The 20,522-nt window shown below is 36.8% G+C and overlaps 1 protein-coding gene and 1 long non-coding RNA gene across 3 annotated transcripts in view; one reads left to right on the top strand and one right to left on the bottom strand.

Moving 5' to 3' along the window:
- The window catches only part of LOC132096671 (elongation of very long chain fatty acids protein 1-like), a 642,822-nt gene that overhangs the window by 199,168 nt on the left and 423,132 nt on the right, over window positions 1–20,522 (top strand). The gene's annotated exons all lie outside the window — the stretch shown is intronic.
- On the bottom strand, window positions 16,197–20,432 carry LOC132096673 (uncharacterized). 2 transcript variants are annotated; one of them, XR_009422607.1, is made up of 4 exons: window positions 20,027–20,430; window positions 17,975–18,804; window positions 17,686–17,907; window positions 16,197–17,584 (listed from the first exon to the last, which is right to left on the bottom strand). It is a non-coding gene; the product is annotated as an uncharacterized LOC132096673 (long non-coding RNA). The 2 variants fall into 2 exon arrangements; XR_009422606.1 differs by having other exon boundaries at window positions 17,686–18,804; window positions 20,027–20,432.

The following is a 20,522-nucleotide window of genomic DNA, read 5'->3' as shown; positions in this document are numbered from 1 at the left end:
TGTCTGTCTGTCTGTCTGTCTGTCCGTCCGTCCGTCTGTTCGTCCGTCCGTCCATTCAATCGTTTTATAGAATATTTTATTTCAGAAGAGTCATTTTGAAAATGTTTCTAAAAGAAAAAATAGCCAACATAACAGTTTTCAACACTGAATGTAGACAAAAACGATTTTATGCCCCTCACTCTCAGAACAAACATATCAAAAATTAGATTTTTTTTTTTTTTACAATATTCCTGCCCCATGACCTTTATCACAAACAATTACAACATCCAATTTAAAGTCAACACATTACCAGTCGCTGAAATGTGCAGATACATCTACACCAATCATAGTCAGTGCTGTAATATATCAATCTCTGTAAAATAATTTCTAAATTACCCCTTCTTGGTGGCATGTTCAATTTTTCTATACCACAAAAACGTAAGAAGGAGACGTCATGATTCAAATGAAATTAAGCCACCACAGGAAAAATGTACATGTAAAAATGTAAAACCTGATGTATAAGTGTAAAATACTGTTTATAATGCAGTATCGGGCGCCGTTTGTAAAGCTGCTCATGCTGAAAATAGCAGCAACATTTTGTCACATTTAGCTTCAAACAATGTAAAAAAAAAACGGTATGAATTTTTTGACTGTCACTTTTTAGCACATTTACAACAATATTTGTCAACTTAGAGATATTTTAAATAGTTAAATATAAATATTAAACCTAAATGTTAAATGTTAAATCTAAATGCTAAATCTAAATCTAAATGTTAAATCTAAATCTAAATATAAAATCTAAATGTTAAATATAAATCTAAATGTTAAATATAAATGTTAAATCTAAATGTTAAATATAAATCTAAATATAAATGTTAAATCTAAATCTTAAATCTAAATGTTAAATCTAAATCTAAATGTTGAATCTAAATGTTAAATCTAAATCTAAATCTAAATGTTTAATCTAAACCTAAATGTTGAATCTAAATGTTTCGGTTGAAACTAAATATTTAGCTAATATGCAAATTCAAAATGCCGGAAGTGCCAAAATAAAAGCTCATGAGGTCAGTGTGTGTTTATAGCATTGTGTTAAATAAGGAACGAATAAAAATCATCTCATCCGAGGAAATTGACTCTTGGACATGGATTATCGTGATAATGACTACCGTATATTATATGACTATCCACTTTTTTCATAGTTTGGCTGGTCCTGCAACTTATCATAATTAATTTGACATGAACCAAGAGAAAACATGACCGTCTACAGCCACGAGAGGGCGCTCTATGCTGCTCAATGCTCCTGTAGTTTTTATATTTTTAACTCCACTAATGTCATTTTTTTATAGAATTAGAAAACCCCAAATCGTTATCTCTATAATATTTTTTTCAATTATTTTATGTGATTTTTTTTTCTTGTATAGGATCTCATATGATGAACACGTTACATTTTTATTTACTGTTTTATGGCGTTATGATTGTTAAATACAACCGTCTTACCCTGATCTTTTATGTTATAAGTTTGGCAATAACAATAAAAAGAGGTACAGGTGCACTACCACTTCACAGCATCACTAACTCCACAGTCCAGTACAGTTTCTCTCAGCGACTCTACAATGTCTGCACACGTCGAACAGCTGCTCGAAGATCTCACCTTTGGAGAAGACTGATGATTTTATACTCTAAAAATGTAAGTATTACTACTCAACAATGAAGATTACCCCATAATGAACTGCATCCTTTGCCCACCCCAACACTTACATGCAATAATAATGATAAATGCCAATCAATAATTATATACATTTTTTTCCTTAAAATTACATTTTAGTAAAAGAAGCCAAATGTATTTTCTGTCATGACATAGCTATACATGAATATACACTAATGCAGTTGATGTGAATGCATCAGTTTTCATTAATACACGAATAGATAAAATATTTATATTTTATTTACTGACAACAAGAAACATGTTTAAATGATTAAAAGAATGTATAAATGTTAGCATAACAATAAATGCATACATGTACAAGTCAACAACACATGAAACAAAGCTTCATTCAAACTTACTGTTCTAACAATCATGTATTTACAGATGGTGAACCCCACATCTTACTATCATCTCAACACAGCTGTTCTGATTCTGCTCCTGCGCTGTGCTTCACAGTCTCACTCTTCTCAACGGGGATGTCGTTGAGCAACAGGATGAGGAAGACCATGTTGTCGGCTCTCTGAAGCACACAACCTTGAAGCGAGAGCAGAAGAACACGTGCAGGACAATCTGACTGCTGCTGTGTCTGCTCCCACGAGCACCACTACCTTTAAAACATTGACACAGAGTTTACAAGTACATGCATTGATTTATTATTTTTGTAGTGGGCTAAACCACTGAACTGGTTCAAAACCAGCAGTATGTCTGTGAGCACGGCTCTTTTCTCCAGGTGGATCAGAGGATTGTAGGCCCCTGTAATAAGAGCACTGTCAATGACTTCAGATAAAAGCTCCATCACATTTTTTGATGATGCTTTTTGAAGCTTCTGAAAGTCAGCCTTCATTGTATAACCAGAAACCAGCAGAACAAACTTTACCAAAATCAAATCCTCTGTGTCTTTTGGTCTTTCTCTATATGCTCTCGCTGCTCTGGGGCCACCGATGAGGAAGAGACCACAGCAGCATCTGGTCCTGATGAGAGCTGGTGAGAGCTGGAGTGATGGAGCATCTCATCCATATCTCTGGACCATTTCCGGACGCTGCAGTGGACTTCTCCATCCTCAGTGCACACACCAGTCTGCAGACATTTTCATAACCTACACAAATACACACACACACACATACAATAAAAAAAGTCATTACTTTATTCTTTTGTTTCAGGTATTTCCTTTTTTCCCCTTTCCTTGCAGGTCCTGCTCCACCACAAAAGATCTGCAGCAAATGCACAGAAATCAACAATAAGAAAAGTGCTGTTATAACTCTTTGAAATTACACTAATTAAAATGTTTCATTTATTTTTGTAGTGTACTTACACAAATCCTTTGATGGCAGCATTCCTTCATCAGTCACTCTACACCAGATAAACACACGTGTCTCATCTGTCCCTGTAACATCCAGACAAGAGTCAGTCTCCTCTGTGATTTATCTGTGATATACTGCATCTGCATGTAGAGTTAGTAAATGATGTAACTCGCTTTTTATCCAACACAAATGTTCCTAAAATTATCAATATTGCAAATGGACAAATAAAATAGATAACCTGTGTTTAGTTACTGTATGTAGATTTGTTTGATTACATGACTTACACTCATCTAAAGCAGTGTTGACAACAATGAGTGAACTCAGATGCCTGTTTCATGTCTGTTAAATGTGCTCACCTGCAATACTTATCAAAGACTATCCTGTCAGATGATAGACATTTAGTAATAGTCTTCAAGATGTATATATGGTTTATCTAAATCCACTTTTGAGTCGTGTACTTAATGGAGCTCCCCTGTTAGTTATTCATTATAAAACATGTTTTTACAGCACAATCACAAATATGCTGTATTATGTAAGTAACAAACAGGGTTTAGATTAAGCCAGGATCAGGCCATGGCTCAATTAGTCTTGCCTGTGAAACCGGAGGATAGCGTCTTTACACCTTTTGCTTATATGTTGCTGACTTTACACCTTAGATTTAATAGATTATTAACTCCAAAATCAATACCACTGTATGAAAATAACTTGTACTCTTAAATTTAAATAATTATTTCGTGAAAAAAAATATATTCTCACCATTGTAACTCACATCAAGCCGTCATATTCGTCTTCTTCCCAGTTTAACGGCGGTTGGCATCCAGCTTTATTGGCGCAATACCGCCCTCTTCTGTTCCGGAGTGTGGATCAGATGTTTTCCTACTAAACGTACACATCACTCACATTGTTCCCTAACATTAATATCTACATACACTAGCGTAATCTTCAAATACAGTTTCTCCAAACGTGTTTATTACTTTAGGTAGTCCTTATCAAGATAATCCATGTCCAAGAGTCAATTTCCTCGGATGAGATGATTTTTATTCGTTCCTTATTTAACACAATGCTATAAACACACACTGACCTCATCGAGCTTTTATTTTGGCACTTCCGGCATTTTGAATTTGCATATTAGCTAAATATTTAGTTTGAACCGAAACATTTAGATTCAACATTTAGATTTAGATTTAGATTTTACATTTAGATTTAGATTTAGATTTAACATTTAGATTGAACATTTAGATTTAGCATTTAGATTTAGATTTAACATTTAGATTTAACATTTATATTTATATTTATATTTAACATTTAGATTTAAATTTATATTTAACATTTAGATTTAGATTTTATATTTACATTTAGATTTAACATTTAGATTTAGATTTAGCATTTAGATTTAACATTTAACATTTAGGTGTAACATTTAATATTTATATTTAACTATTTAAAATATCTCTAAGTTGACAAATATTGTTGTAAATGTGCTAAAAAGTGACCGTCAAAAATACATACCAGTTTTTTAAACATTGTTTGAAGCTAAATGTGACAAAATGTTGCTGTTATTTTCAGCATGAGCAGCTTTACAAATGGCACCCATTAATGCAGTGCTTAATCAAAAGGGAACTAATTAAAATAGTGGTAAAGTTGTTAACCTTTTTTAGGGGAAAACATATATAATTATTTATATTTTTGAAATCCTGTTTGCTGAAAGTCATGTATTAATAACATGCTTTACCTACAGGTTTATTAAATGTTAAATTTCTACTGAACCTAAAACAAAGTTCCAGTAAACCAATTGCCATAGTTAATCACAACATACCACCACAAGCATTGAGGGGGGCATGTCCCACTACTTTTTTAGTCTCACTATATGTCTTGTCACCCTAGCATTTAAGTACATGGCTTTTCAGAGGTTTTATTCTTAAATTATTATGTTTGGTTCCCCCGATCTTGAATATGTGGTTACATCCTTGGTCTGTTTTGTTCCGTTTACTATGTTGAGGTTTTTTTTTTTTTTTTTTTTTTTTTTTTTTGTCAAATGGAGCTTTCACTGTCATGAAATAAAAGACCAAGGCAAATAAAACAGAAATAGTCTAAACCTCAAAAGCAGAAAATGATTATCTAAATGTCAAAACAACTCTTATTCTGCTGTCATCTTTTTGAGAGAAAAGTATGTGTTCTTGATTGCTTTGGCAATTTGCAGAGCTTCAGTCAGCGGAACAGACATCTTTAAGCAGATCAAAAATGCATTGAACAGGAAGCACCACTAGCGAAGAAGTTTGAAAACGTTTCTTTGATTTGATTTCCTATTAGGCAAGAAAATAGGTATCTCTCATCGCAAAATGATTTCAAATGACCATCAGATCAATGCATCTGATAACCTTTTCAGAGATGAGTCACTTTGAAAACAGATATTTAAATAAAAAAGTGAACACAGTGTTGTTTCTGATACTGCTGAAGAGAAGGTCCCTCAAAAATGTGAAGTTAAAAGAGTGAGAAACTAGATTAAAGTGTGACATCCCTTGAATTGGTGGCATCCAAATGAAGAACCTAAGCTGTTCTTTTATGATGTAATGTAACTGAGAATTCAGACACTGATACATACAGCCACAGATTGGAACCAAAAAAATAGCTGACCCCAAATAATGGCTTTAGACCAGGCTGCTACTTGGGATTGAATTATGACTCTGACATTTAAACTAGTAATTTCATTTTGTACTGCCATAGGCCACTTCATAATTGAGTTTTTATTACTCTTTTTTTATTTATTTATTTTTTAAAGAAATGTTACATTTTAAAAAGCTGAATCATATTAATCAAACTGATCATACATACAATTATAAATCAAGACTGCTTCTATGAATGTAAACCAGATTTGTGATTGTACTAATGTGCTGAGTAAAATTATGGTGATGCTGAAATTAATTTTAAACTATTGCAATTTCTTTGCTCTTTTATTTAATTTAATTATTTTTACACAGGCAGAAAAATAATCAGATTTTTAGATTATCAGGTTTCTTTAGTCTGTAGAGAGAGAGAAAGAAAAGGTCAACATGATCGCTTTCATATAAGAATCATTCAGATCTACTTAGAGGTTTATGCTCTGCTTCATTGTTATTATATATCTTGAATATTAAGTCTTTTATTTTAAACCTTGGATAAAATGATTGACAATATAAAGTGTACAATCTAACTGCAGCACCTCCTTTGTTTCAGTTGAGCACCTTCTCAAAAGAGATACAACATTGTTTGTCTTGTACTATCGTTGTGCCTTGCAGTGGGAATAGGAGAACTGAGAAAAATCTTCTGTCGTCATATACAATTCTGTATAGTATGTTCACGTTGCATTTTAAAATATTGGTGGACTTATAACATATCAGAATTTTTATTATTATTATATATATATATATATTTTTTTTTTTTCTTGGAGAACATACAGAGATCATTGAGTTAGAATCATTAAGACAGTCATTCATTTGACCTGCAATGGTTAGGAGGTGTGAAGGCCACAGTAAAGTGCTGTTTTGAGGAGCACTTGTGGCTCAAGACTATTGAGCCACTTGTCAATTGCTGTAGTCACCCCATGAGTGAGTTTTCACACTCGGTAGAGCAGCAACTCTCCTCCGACAAATTAAGACCCATTCAACTGGAAACAGCATCACCTACTGTGTGCTAAAAGTGCAAAGTCTACAAGACCATCAAAGTCCAAAATGACTTCATCCACTTGATGAACTGTTGAACTTACAACCTAAAACAATATAGAGCAAAACGTTTAGAGAAAAGTTGATAGAGTTTTGTGTATACCGATGATATGAACAACATATAGTATACACTACCGAAAAGTTTTTAAAATATCGTCACCAAGGCTGTGTTTGTTTATTTAATAAAATAAAAGAGTAAGAACAGTATTAATGTGTAGATAGATAGATAGATAGATAGATAGATAGATAGATAGATAGATAGATAGATAGATAGATAGATAGATAGATAGATAGATAGATAGATAGATAGACATTCTGTATGGTTTATAAGCGTTTTGAAAAATGGGGACATGGGTTATGTCTTCAAAAGTCACCCTCTCCTTGTAATACCTGTGTCATACCCATGTCATTATACAGAGTTGTGTCCTGATATGTCACAAAAAAATGCCCACACACACACACACACACACACACACACACACACACACACACACACACACACACACACACACACACAGTCACACACAGACACACACACACACACACACACAGTGTTCCTGTGGCTCAGTGGGAGAGCTTTGTGTTATCAGGGCAAAAGGTTGTTGCTCCATTCCCAGGAAACACACATACTGGTAAAAAATAAAATAAATAAATAAAAACTTTATAATATTGTACAGCAATCTATTTTTGTGATCTATTTTCAGAAGTCATTATTCCATTCTTCAGTGTCACATGATTCTTCAAAAATCATTCTAATATGCTAATTTGGTTATTTGAAAATAGTTGTGCTGCTTAATATTTTTTAGGACACCATGGCATATTTTGTTTTTAAAGATTTGTTGATGAGTAGAATGTTCAAAACAAATGCAAAGTTCAAATCTCCTGGTTTAATTTCACATCCAATGAGCTTGCTCCTCAACATTCACATACTTGGGTAGTGCTTGCTGTAGCAGTTGCAGCACACCTCAGAACCCTCCACCTCTCAGTATAGATCTGCTACAGGGTATTTCATGTACAGGTGCATCTCAATAAATTGTTGTTAAATGTTCATTTATTTCAGTAATTGAGCTCAAATTGGGAAACTTGTGTATTAAATAAATTAAATGCACACTGACTGAAGTAGTTTAAGTATTTAGATCTTTTAACTGTGATGATTTTGGCTCACATTTAACAAAAACCCACCAATTCAACAAATTAGAATATGGTGACATGCCAATCAGCTAATCAACTCAAAACACCTGCAAAGGTTTCATGAGTCTTCAAAATGGTCTCTCAGTTTGGTTCACTAGGCTACACAATCATTGATCTGACAGTTGTCCAGAAGACAATCATTTGCCGCGTTTCCACCGAAATTACCCGGAACATTTGTACCAGGACCTTTTTTTCCCTGGAACATTTTCCCCCCAGACCTGTTGCTTTCTGCGTTTCCACCGCGGTGTAAAGTACCGGGAAGATTAGGCAAATAGACTTGTGACGTAGCTCTGCGCGCGTTTCTCAATACAAAGTACGCTGATTTTGGATGTGCATCCTCCTCGGTAGTTCAGACTTTGTGCATTCGTCTCGGGAGTGTGATGTCCGAGACGAGCAAGTCCGGTAAATCTGTAAACAGCAGTGTACTTGATAAATTCACTCAGCTGACCATGGCTACTGCAATTTTCCTCTCTGTATATTTACAATAAAAAGAAATAGGATATCAAATACCACTGCCTCCTTTCGTTTTCATTTTAACATAAGAACAGCTGCAGAAATGTACTTAGTTCAGGGATATGTGTATATATACAGCCATTACAATGAAACGAAATATTATATAAATTTGCCTTTTTTATTTTCATTTTAACATATAGATAAATTGAATACAGATCAAAGAAAACCTGTTAGATTTACCCCGCAGCTGAATTATATTTTATGTTTATCCATTAAAGAGAAATCAGAGCCAGCGGCACACATCAGAAGGTCTAGCCAAGATGAGGCTGCTTCTCGGCGGATAGATGATCACTGAGCTCTCGCTGATTGCGTGGAGCTGACCGTCTCTGAGATCGGCGAAAATAGGCGCTGTCTTTATAAATAAACCACAGATTTGAGTTTTAAACAACTACATTCTCACCTGAAATACTTTTAAAATTACATTTCATGACACAATAACACTAATATTTTGAAAATGATCCGAATAAATGCTGCTTGAACTCAGCTGACCATGGCTACTGCAATTTTCCTCTCAGTATATTTACAATAAAACGAAATCGGATATCAAATACCACTGCCTCCTTTCGTTTTCATTTAAACATAATAACAGCTGCAGAAATGTACTAAGTTCAGGGATATGTGTATATACAGCCATTACAATGAAACGAAATATTATATAGATTCGCCTTTTTTATTTTCATTTTAACATATAGATAAATTAAATACAGACCAAAGATAACCTGTTAGATTTACCCAAAACGAATTATATTTTATGTTTAACCACTAAAGAGACATCAGAGCCAGCGGCACATATCAGAAGGTCTAGCCGAGGTGAGGCTGCTTCTCGGCGGATAGATGATCACTGAGCTCCCGCTGGTCGCGTGGAGCTGACCGTCTCTGAGATCGGCGAAACACATTTTTAAATAGGCGCTGTCTTTATAAATAAACCACAGATTTGAGTTTTAAACAACTACATTCTCGCCTAAATACTTTTAAAATTATATTTCATGACACAATAACAGTAATATTTTGAAAATGTAGATCCGAATAAATGGTGGTTGAACTCAACCAATGCTGCGTGAACTCAACCAATCAGGATGTTTAGCGCCCAGGTCCCGCCCCCGAAAGTTCCGGAAATTTGAAAAAGTACCACCTCGCCAGCAGGGACTTTCTGAGGGGCATTTTTTTACCCGGAACTTTATTTAGTTCCTGGTTCCTGCGGTGGAAACACACCGAGTACCAGGCCAAAGTCCCTAGTTCCTGCGTAAAGTTCCTGCGGTGGAAACGGGGCAATTGACACCCTTCACAAGGAGGGTAAGCCACAAACATGTATTGCCAAAGAAGCTGGCTGTTCACAGAGTGCTGTATCCAAGCATGTTAAAAGAAAGTTGAGTGGAAGGAAAAAGTGTGGAAGAAAAAGATGCACAACCAACTGAGAGAACTGCAGTGTTATGAGGATTGTCAAGCAAAATGGATTCAAGAATTTGAGTGAAGAATGGACTGAGGCTGTGGTCAAGGCAATACAGACTTGTCAAGGAGTTTGGCTATAGTTGTCGTATTCCTCTTGTTAATCCACTCCTGAACCACAGACAGCCTCAGAGGTGTCTTACCTGGGCTAAGGAGAAGAAGAACTTGACTGTTGCCCAGTGGTCCAAAGTCCTCTTTTCAGATGAGAGCAAGTTTTGTATTTCATTTGGAAACCAAGGTCTTAAAATCTAGAATCTATTTTTTATATTATTTTGTGTTATCTTTATAGCCATAGTGAAAGCAACAATAGATATTTTACCTCAGATATTGAAAATAAATTAAAGCAGATCTGTACGTTAAAACTGTGAACTTACTGTGAACCAGCAAGTGTATTCCATAACAAAGATATGTCAGTCAAAAATATTCAGTCCATTCACATTTTAATCATCTATTTTCACTGTGCACTTTTCTTTTCTACACACTTGCCATGTTTTCGCTGTCAAATCGAATCTAGATTGGACGCGATGAAGCATTTCAAATCATTTGAACATTGTTTCGGTACATTATAAACTGAACGAGTCAGCAGTTTACTGTCGGGGATTTGTCGTGTCACGCCACACATGAGACAGCATCACTGAGTTCTTATATTTTGTTGCACTGCTCACATTATTTCAAATTAGCGTGGGACAAACTTTTTTATCTCATGGGCCAGATGTGGCCAGCCGGCCGCTTATTGAGGAACCCTGCATTAGACTATGAAGAGGCACTGTAGGTGCCTGAGTAAACTTCCATGAATTTCCATCTTCACTTTAAGAATGGTGAAATGGTGAACTAATCTGAGTTTGAGTTCTTTGGGGTTTTCATAGTTGTTGTTACTACATAGATCAAATAACACAATGCCAACACAGTGAATGTGCTATGCTTTATATCCAGATTTAAATTTTCAATATGGTTTTAGACACTTGGATGCAATTAAAAATGCAATGCCAATGAATGGCATTAAGTGAAGGTTTATTTTGTTTAAAGTTTTATAATAGACTTACATAACTTTCATACATTTGATTCTATGCAATTTTATAAATGTTCATTAGCCATTCACATGTGCAAACACACATTGATGTGCACAATTATTTTTTTCTGCTATCTACATCGATCACTTTTTTCAGCCCTCCAGGCGAAGAAATAATACAAAAAGCTGTAAAACTGAGGCACTAATGGACGTTCATCACATTGGCGTATAAATGACTTCAATACAAAGAGAACAAGATCCTGTGGTAGGCATGGGAACGGGAACCCTACCAGATGACATTTTCAACCAGTCATTTGTGCAGCAATCATAGCCTAAGACATTATTTTCTAAATTACCCTTTCTTATGTCTCGTAATATAAAATTTCTGGATAAAATCAGGATATAAGGACATTGCCCCAGAGGCTGACCCTTTCCAATTAGACAAAGAAGATAAAAAAGGAAGGATGGGAGAGGAAGATAAGGAAGGAAGCCATGAAGGGGGAAAAACATCTTGTCTGATAGTGAATTGTGTTTTATAGAAGAGCATAAAATAAAACCCTTTCACATCAATATTAAGACGATGTATTTATTGAGTGGTCAGTTATGCTATTTATAAAAAGAACATGAAAACACAGTCTGTAACCTTTTTTCTGTAAGTCTCATGGCTGGTTTGCAATTGAACACAGCGCTATATTGGGAGACAATAAACAGAACCAACAGAAATGAAAAATAAACAGCAGATCCAACACTAAACAAACATGAGGTCTTGGTAAAAATATATATCGAGGTTAATAATATGAAATATAGCCTGATGGGTAAAATGAGATGCTTCAGCTGAATATGCAAATAAGCCACAACCTGCCACAGTGGTTATTAAAAGCGTAACATGCATACAGTATAAACAGCAATAAACATGAATGTGCAGACTCTGCATCATAATGTGATATCTTTGATACTGTACCACATTAAAAGTTTCATGATGAAATGTTATCACACTACAGCAAGATTACAATGACCTCTGAAATTGGGAGATGCAGCTTATGTTTTTGTTGGTCCAAGGCAAGGAGAGAGTGGACGTGAGGATCTTATTCGAAAGTTGTATAGATTTATTATACGAAACATTCAGCAGCACCAGGAAAATGCAGGAGAAATGCAAACCAACTTGTACATTAATGATAATGGACTGAGAACTGAACTAAACGGGGTATAAATACAAATGACTAACTTAGCTAGAAACAGGTAATGAACAAAGTGCAAAGCAGACTCAGAGAACACAGAGAAGATACAGTATAAGATATGACAGTAACTATGTTTCCATTCGCCTATTTTTAAGTGCATTTTAGAATAGCGCATTTAAAAAAAAATGCTGGATGTAAATGCCAAGATGTGCATAAATTCTAAAAATGCGCATAAAAACTTTGTGTGCACAATTGAGTAGGACAAACTTTTTATCTGATAAGAAAAAAATGTGTATAAATGGAAACACTTTTACCAAATAAATTCCACTATGAGCATAAAAACTCATGTGACTTTGCATGATGGGATGGGAAAACTTGACTAACCAGCAGACCTGGTTATCTCACTGCACAGTGTCTGAAATGTTTTGGTCATTCTGAAATGCCTGAGCAAAGTCTGTAATCAAGGTATGTCTGTATAATTGTCTTACACGAATGCATTCCCAAAAAGCAGTATCCACCTCCGAAAGCATTAACTGCATTTATTGTGTTCTCGTTCTGAAGCGCAAGTAATTTATCATATGAAAAGTATAATATTCAGTAGAATTTTCCTACTTTTCTAAGTTATATTTAGTGCCAGTTTAACTGGAAGTGACACATTTGTTCTCTTTGATTCGTTGGATGGAAACGGTTCTTTATTCGCAAATGTTTTACACAATATTCCAGTTTTCTGCATGAGTTAAATTTGCATCTTGATGGAAACACACCTTTGTGCCTGATTATTATATTATCTCACCTATATGCACAAAAAATTAAACAGTGTAGCATTTTGTTGTGCTGTACTTATACTTGTTGAAAAAAGTACTTGGAAAAAAGAGTAGTTAAAGGTAAGTAAGTAAGATCACTGATTTTAGTTATTTACTGTGCAACACTGCAAACAATGAACAAAACTCTATGCAGAACAAGCTTTAAAACTTTGTGAAAGAAGTGAACCTCTTGAAAATAAAATCTTGAAATATAAGCAAACAATAGTAACTTGTGTGAAACTCAAAGCAAAAACAGACACAGTGAGGTTAGTTGCATCATGACAAGATTTTTTTTCCACCTTAAAGTGTAAACACATATATAACAAGGGAATAAAGTGGCCATGGATAAAGAGTTCAGTAACTTTAGTCAAAAGGGGAGGCACCTTGTTACTGAAAGGAAAAGAGACAGTTGGGTAAAACAGACAGGGGATCTCTGGGAAGGGTCCGGTCCATCTGTCATCTTTAGATGGCTCAGCTGTTCAAGGGGCTGAGGACCCTCCTCTCAAACTCCACTCCAGTTGAGAACTTGGCATCTACACAGCAATTGGAGGGACAACATATTTCATAACATATTTTAACATATTTCAACTTTAAATGTAATATAAAATAAAACATACAGAAGTTATAATCATAAGTACCTTAGATGAGTTTTGGTGTGTATCTCAGCACATCAAAATATGTATAATTTTTTAAATATGATTACATTTTATTAAAGGGGCCCAATTATAAGATGCAAGTCTCAGGTGACCCAAGAATGTGTTTGTACAGTGTCAGCTCAAAATACCTCATGGTTAATTTTTTTATGCCATGCTGTAAGTGTCCTTTCTTGGGTTGAAGCAAAAACATGTTGCTTTTGATTGATACTCTTTAAATGCAAATGAGCTGCTGCTCTCCATCCACTTCAGTAGAGCCTTCACAGTACATGCCTTGGGTCATTTTATATGCAAATATAGCTTAAATCACAGTAAAGCCATTATATTTAACTTGCATGCATGAATCGTGTGTATGGTGAATTTTTTCAGATGATGTCATAGTTCTTGACTCTTGACTCTAGTTCTGTCACGACATCTCTCAGAGGGTTTTGCATGGTAATGTACATGACAATGTAAATAAGTTTTAGCGGAATAGATCTTAGTGGAATAGATATGCTACAGCAGAGCAAGTACCGAGACTTGCTACTGTCAATGCATCCACAACATGCTGCTGTGAGCATGTAAAAAATACTGCTGCTGCACATGTAACATACATGGAATAACCACCATATAGCATATGTGGCAGATCTATACAGGTGGAGCTGGGGAAGGTGGGGGTTTTCTGAAGCACACTGCTACTGCTACTGCTACAGCAATCACTAATCATATATTTGAATGTTGAGTGGCAAGCCCATTGGCTACCAACACAGGAGAGAACCAATCAACTGTGCCATCAGATTGAGCTAGACCTATCAGACTGCGACATCTAGAGTTTCATGCCAGAACTTTGTATCTGTAAATCAAGATATTCTAGCAGTGTAGCAGCTTGAAATGGCTTGGAAGTGACTGCTTGTGAACATGTATAGTATAGTAGGTTGATGGCTAATTTCGCTGGTACTTGTGACTAGTGACAATAAAGGGCTACTACTACTACATTTCATATTTGTTCCATTGTCTGACAACAGAAATAGAAAAATAGGTAAATGAGTACAGCTTTATTGGGAATATGGTAGTATTAAATACAATGTGATGAGGTGGGTGGGGTGGGGTTGGGCCGAGAGCCATGGGAGCAGAGCAAGGCCAGTGGAGTAAATGATAATGAGCGATACCTGCAACACACACCAGAATAGCTCCAGAAGAATAAAAGAACAAGTAAAAAAGGTTTTGTTAAAAGTCTGCTGGTTCCCACCTCCTTCTTCCCCAAATTATGTACTGTGTTACATACAGTATGTGAACACAGAGAGTAGAAGACAAGCGAACAGATGAAAAGGACTGAATGCAAATACATCACAATGACTCCATAAATATTCAAATTAGCATATTATGTTGTCTGGTGAAATTTAGTGACTTTTGAGCAGACGTTTCCATTGAAAATAGTTAGAAACACTGCTCCAGCCAAAACAACAAAACATCTGCATATGCCTTTTAAACTCCAGCTATACTGGATTTCTTTTTTGTGTCACCTGTCGCATACATGCAAGGTTATGTCAAAAGCACACAAAAAACACAAGTGTGCACAATTCCAAAAAATGTACACAGTTGGGAAAGAAATCAAATTTGTATATTAGATCTGTGAAACATGGTCTTTTGGACATGGAGACAATACTACTAACACACTACTATCACATCTCAGCCAGGAATTATTCAAACTGGGGATATTGTGGCTTGTACATTCATGGAAGCAAACTTAGGACTGAAATTGAGGCATTTGAGGGAGTTTAGAAACAGCAATTACTGATGGACTTCAGATCTTTTTCATGCTTAAACAGCAACATTACACACTAATGGAAATTGAAAATGTAAAAAGCATAATCAGAACCCTTTAAAACATAATGATTAAACATTTATTTTAAAGAAAATATTTTTGAAAGTGTAGGTGTGTTAAAAAAAAGTGTACTTACTTTAAGTATAGCTAACTGGTATACCTAAGTATACTTATACTGTATATTAACACTTTCATAATTTGAAATACACTAAAAGTGCACATTTAGTACAATTAAATGCACTTTTCTTTCACAAGGGTAAAAAAATGTTTTCTTATTTTTCATTTTTTTTATAGCGTTATCTCACAAGTAGTAGTTGCAAGACAGAAACCTTTTGTTATGGCTTCAGGAATCCTTCCTGAGTGGATTGGTCTGACTCAGGGAAGCCAGTTTATTTCTGCAGTCCATCTCACCAAGTGATATTGTTTGGTCTCCTTCCCTTACAGGTAAACAAAAGCCAATAGAAGCTGTTGGCCTAAATGAGTCCCCCACCACTGTCCAAAGAAATCATGGTTATTCAACTGATACTGCACAGCAACTTTGGCTGCTTTCTTTTTTATTGTCAACTTTTCATATAGGTGCACTCAGTCGATAGCATCTCCTATCTTAAAGTGATGTGCTACATAGAAATTTACAACCAAATTACAGCCTTTTAGACTGAGAAAACTGAAGCAATAATCAAATACACAATACTGGTATTTCTTTAAAATAGCACTGGGAAGTTTATTTTATCTGTTCTCCAAAAATGATATACTGTACATTTGAAGCATTGCTCAGTTGTGCTCCTGTATCCCTGTAATTTTCTATGTCTTTTTTTAAAACCTTAATTTTAATGTAACTTGATGTCGCCCACTTTTCATATTATTACCACTTATATATTAGCAAATTACATATTAATTCGTGGTCATTATTCACACACTTACACACACACACACACACACACACACACACACACGCACGCACACGCACACACACACACACACACACACACACACACACACACATACCTACTTAACCACAATGTGAGGACGTATGACTGGAAACCCTACCTTTAGGGACACCCCTTTCTGAAGGGTCTAGAGACTAAAGAAAGATATGACTGCACTTCTGGAGAAGCTGTCATCACAAATATCACTTGATTTTATCAATAAAAGCCTTCCTTAAAGACCTGACATTTTACCTTCACTTTAGGGACATTATTTTATATGTCCATTTTGGGGACATTAAACACAAACTCTGATCAAGTCATACTTTGAGGACCATGGTGATACACAAACTCTGGTTAAGGTATACTTTCAGGACATTGTTGAGATGGTATATATTATTTATCCTAAGAAGACAGAAGTAGAATATTACAATTCACAGTTCCAATACTGGACAGTGAAATCAAGCTAGTGCAAAGATACAGGTGTGAGAGAGTAAACTGGGTTTCTTCTTTTCAGCAAGATCACTGTAAATGGGTAGCCTACATGTTTTGTCTGATTTGTAGCTTGAGATCAAGTGCCTTTGGCTGCTCAGTTGGGGAATGACAATTAACATTCAGAAATATTATTGATTTGACTGATTGACTATCAGAAGCAAAAGATGAACAGAATTGAGCTGAATAATAACACTATTGTCTTTAATTTCAACTGCAAAACAGCTCTACATTAGTCATTTCATAATTGTTGACATTTGCAAGTTATTTTATGTGTGTGAAGCTCCTTTGAAACCATCTGTATTGTATCATGCGCTATAGAAATAAAACGGACTTCACTTCATGGCAGAGAACCTTTCACTGACCGAATCTGCATCCCTCCCATAGTTAATTTGGCATCGACTGTAAACTAATCATTATCACAAAAACATCTTAAGGAGTTTTCCTCACCAGAGTCATCTTTGGCTACACACTGGGGTTATAAGACATTAGGCATGTTCTTCTGTAGTAATTGTCAAAAAAAACTCTATACAAATAAAAATAGTGATACACACACTCCGCTTAAATGACCCTTTGGGGACTCGAGTGACACACACACTCCGATTAAATGACTCTTTGGGGACTCGAGTGACACACACACTCCGCTTAAATGACCCTTTGGGGACTCGAGTGACACACACACTCCGCTTAAATGACCCTTTGGGGACTCGAGTGACACACACACTCCGCTTAAATGACCCTTTGGGGACTCGAGTGACACACACACTCCGCTTAAATGACCCTTTGGGGACTCGAGTGACACACACACTCCGATTAAATGACTCTTTGGGGACTCGAGTGACACACACACTCCGATTAAATGACTCTTTGGGGACTCAAGTGACACACACTCCGATTAAATGCCTCTTTGGGGACTCAAGTGACACACACACACACTCCAATTGAACGACTCTATGGGGACTCAGGTGACACACACTCCGATTAAATGACTCTTTAATATTAACAGTCTTGGACACATTGTGTTGAAAGTGCACATTGCAGTTAATGACAGAACTTCAAAAAAAAAAATTTTTAAAGAACAACAATGAAAAATCAATTAACTTGGAGGTGGGAATGATTCTCAGTGCCCAACTATCCTCTGTACTTCCTCCATCCACCCTTCTTCAAAATCTCTCTACTTCCTCCTTTACATTCTCTCCTCCCTCTTTAACTCTACTCATCCCTCTTTTTACCCTCTTTACTCCTCCCTCTCTTTATCCTCTTTAACTCTACTCCTCACTCTTTTTACCCTCTTTACTCCTCCCTCTCTTTATCCTCTTTAACTCTACTCCTCACTCTTTTTACCCGCTTACACCTCCCTCTTTTCATCCTCTTTACTTTTACTCCCTCTATTCATCCCTTATATTAGCTGTGCTGGACATGGGCTGTGGCTGGATGTAACCGATTGGTGAGAGTTGCCGTGTGCAGACGAGAGAAGCTGAAAACTGAGATGTGATGTCAGACACTTTCTGCTTCCTGTAGTGACGCTCAGGCTAAGTTTTCATACTTTACCACAGCTGAAGTGGAATAAACGCATTATTTTCCAAATACAGATATTTCAGAGACATTTTCATTCAATACATGCACTACTGTTTGTACAAGAATAAAGTTCAAAGTAAGCCTAAATACCAGTGAAGTGGGGTCTACATTGTTTTATTTTGATAAACATTTATCGCAACTACATGAAAAGAGCTTTTACTGTTATAAAGAACAGATGTGATCCTTAGTGGAACTGAAGGTGTGAGAAGAAACATGAAACACACGTGATCGTTGTCAAGCGGTGTACTCTGCCAATCGTGGATTAGCTGTGTCATCATCAGAGCTTGTGAGTCGCTCTAGAGAATCTGCTCTGGCTGAGTCCTCCTGCTCTCCAATCACTCTAGTTGTACTCTGTTGCCTTATGGCACAGTCACGGGCGTCGCTGTCTGAAGTCGGACACAAGTTCTAACCGTCAAGAACTGCTCAAGTTAGCCGCTGATCGTTCTGCAGCGCTGCATGAAGTCCAACAAGCCTAATGCTCTCCTCCCCTCCCTCTTTACCTCCCCTTTACATTCTCTCCTCCCTCTTTACCTCCCCTTTACATTCTCTCCTCCCTCTTTACGTCCCCTTTACATTCTCTCCTCCCTCTTTACGTCCCCTTTACATTCTCTCCTCCCTCTTTACGCCCCCTTTACATTCTCTCCTCCCTCTTTATGTCCCCTTTACATTCTCTCCTCCCTCTTTATGTCCCCTTTACATTCTCTCCTCCCTCTTTACGTCCCCTTTACATTCTCTCCTCCCTCTTTACGTCCCCTTTACATTCTCTCCTCCCGCTTTACGCCCCCTTTACATTCTCTCCTCCCGCTTTACGTCGCCTTTACATTCTCTCCTCCCTCTTTACGTCCCCTTTACATTCTCTCCTCCCTCTTTACGCCCCCTTTACATTCTCTCCTCCCGCTTTACGTCGCCTTTACATTCTCTCCTCCCTCTTTACGTCCCCTTTACATTCTCTCCTCCCTCTTTACGTCCCCTTTACATACTCTCCTACTTTACGTCCTTTACGTCCCCCTTTACATGCTCTCCTCCCTCTTTACGTCCCCTTTACATTCTCTCCCTCTTTACGTCCCCTTTACATTCTCTCCTCCCTCTTTACGTCCCCGTTAAATTCTCTCCTCCCTCTTTACGTCCCCTTTACATACTCTCCTCCCTCTTTAAGTCCCCTTTACATACTCTCCTCCCTCTTTACGTCCCCTTTACATTCTCTCCTCCCTCTTTACGTCCCCTTTACATTCTCTCCTCCCTCTTTACGTCCCCTTTACATTCTCTCCTCCCTCTTTACGTCCCCTTTACATTCTCTCCTCCCTCTTTACGTTCCCTTTACATTCTCTCCTCCCTCTTTACGTCCCCTTTACATTCTCTCCTCCCTCTTTACGTCCCCTTTACATACTCTCCTACTTTATGTCCTTTACGTCCCCCTTTACATGCTCTCCTCCCTCTTTACGTCCCCTTTACATTCTCTCCTCCCTCTTTACGTCCCCTTTACATTCTCTCCTCCCTCTTTACGTCCCCTTTACATTCTCTCCTCCCTCTTTACGTCCCCTTTACATTCTCTCCTCCCTCTTTACGTCCCCATTACATTCTCTTCTCCCTCTTTACGTCCCCGTTACATTCTCTCCTCCCTCTTTACGTCCCCTTTACATGCTCCTACTTTACGTCCCCCTTTACATTCTCTCCTCCCTCTTTACGTCCCCTTTACATTCTCTCCTCCCTCTTTACGTCCCCTTTACATGCTCTCCTACTTTACGTCCTTTACGTCCCCTTTACATTCTCTCCTCCCTCTTTACGTTGGTATTTAGGCTTATGTTGAACTTTATTCTTGTACAAACAGACACTGTATTAAGCAGTGCATGTATTGAATGAAAATGTCTCTGAAATATCTGTGTATTTGGAAAATAATGCATTTTTTCTACTTCAGCTGTGGTAAAGTATGCAAACAGCGCGAGCGTCTCTTAATTTTAATGTCTACACCTTTATCTTCATTTCTTTTAATTTAGCTCAATTTCTTACGAAAAGAGCATAATGTGCAAAGTGTTGAAGTGTTTGTGTCTCCCTACAAACCACCCTTTCTTTTAAGAGTCGTGATCCTGTTCCGCACGTAATTTTTCACACCAGTCCATGTTTGCTGCTTCAAAGCTTCTGGCTCTGCATCACTACGGGAAGCAGAAAGTGTCTGACATCACATCTCAGTTTTTAGCTTCTCTCGTCTGCACACGGCAACTCTCACCAATCGGTTACATCCAGCCACAGCT

The sequence above is a fragment of the Carassius carassius genome, chromosome 20 (genome assembly GCF_963082965.1).
Source record: "Carassius carassius chromosome 20, fCarCar2.1, whole genome shotgun sequence".
Lineage (NCBI taxonomy): Eukaryota > Metazoa > Chordata > Actinopteri > Cypriniformes > Cyprinidae > Carassius > Carassius carassius.
Note: the sequence above shows the minus strand (reverse complement) of the source record. Positions and strands in the feature narration are given on the sequence as shown.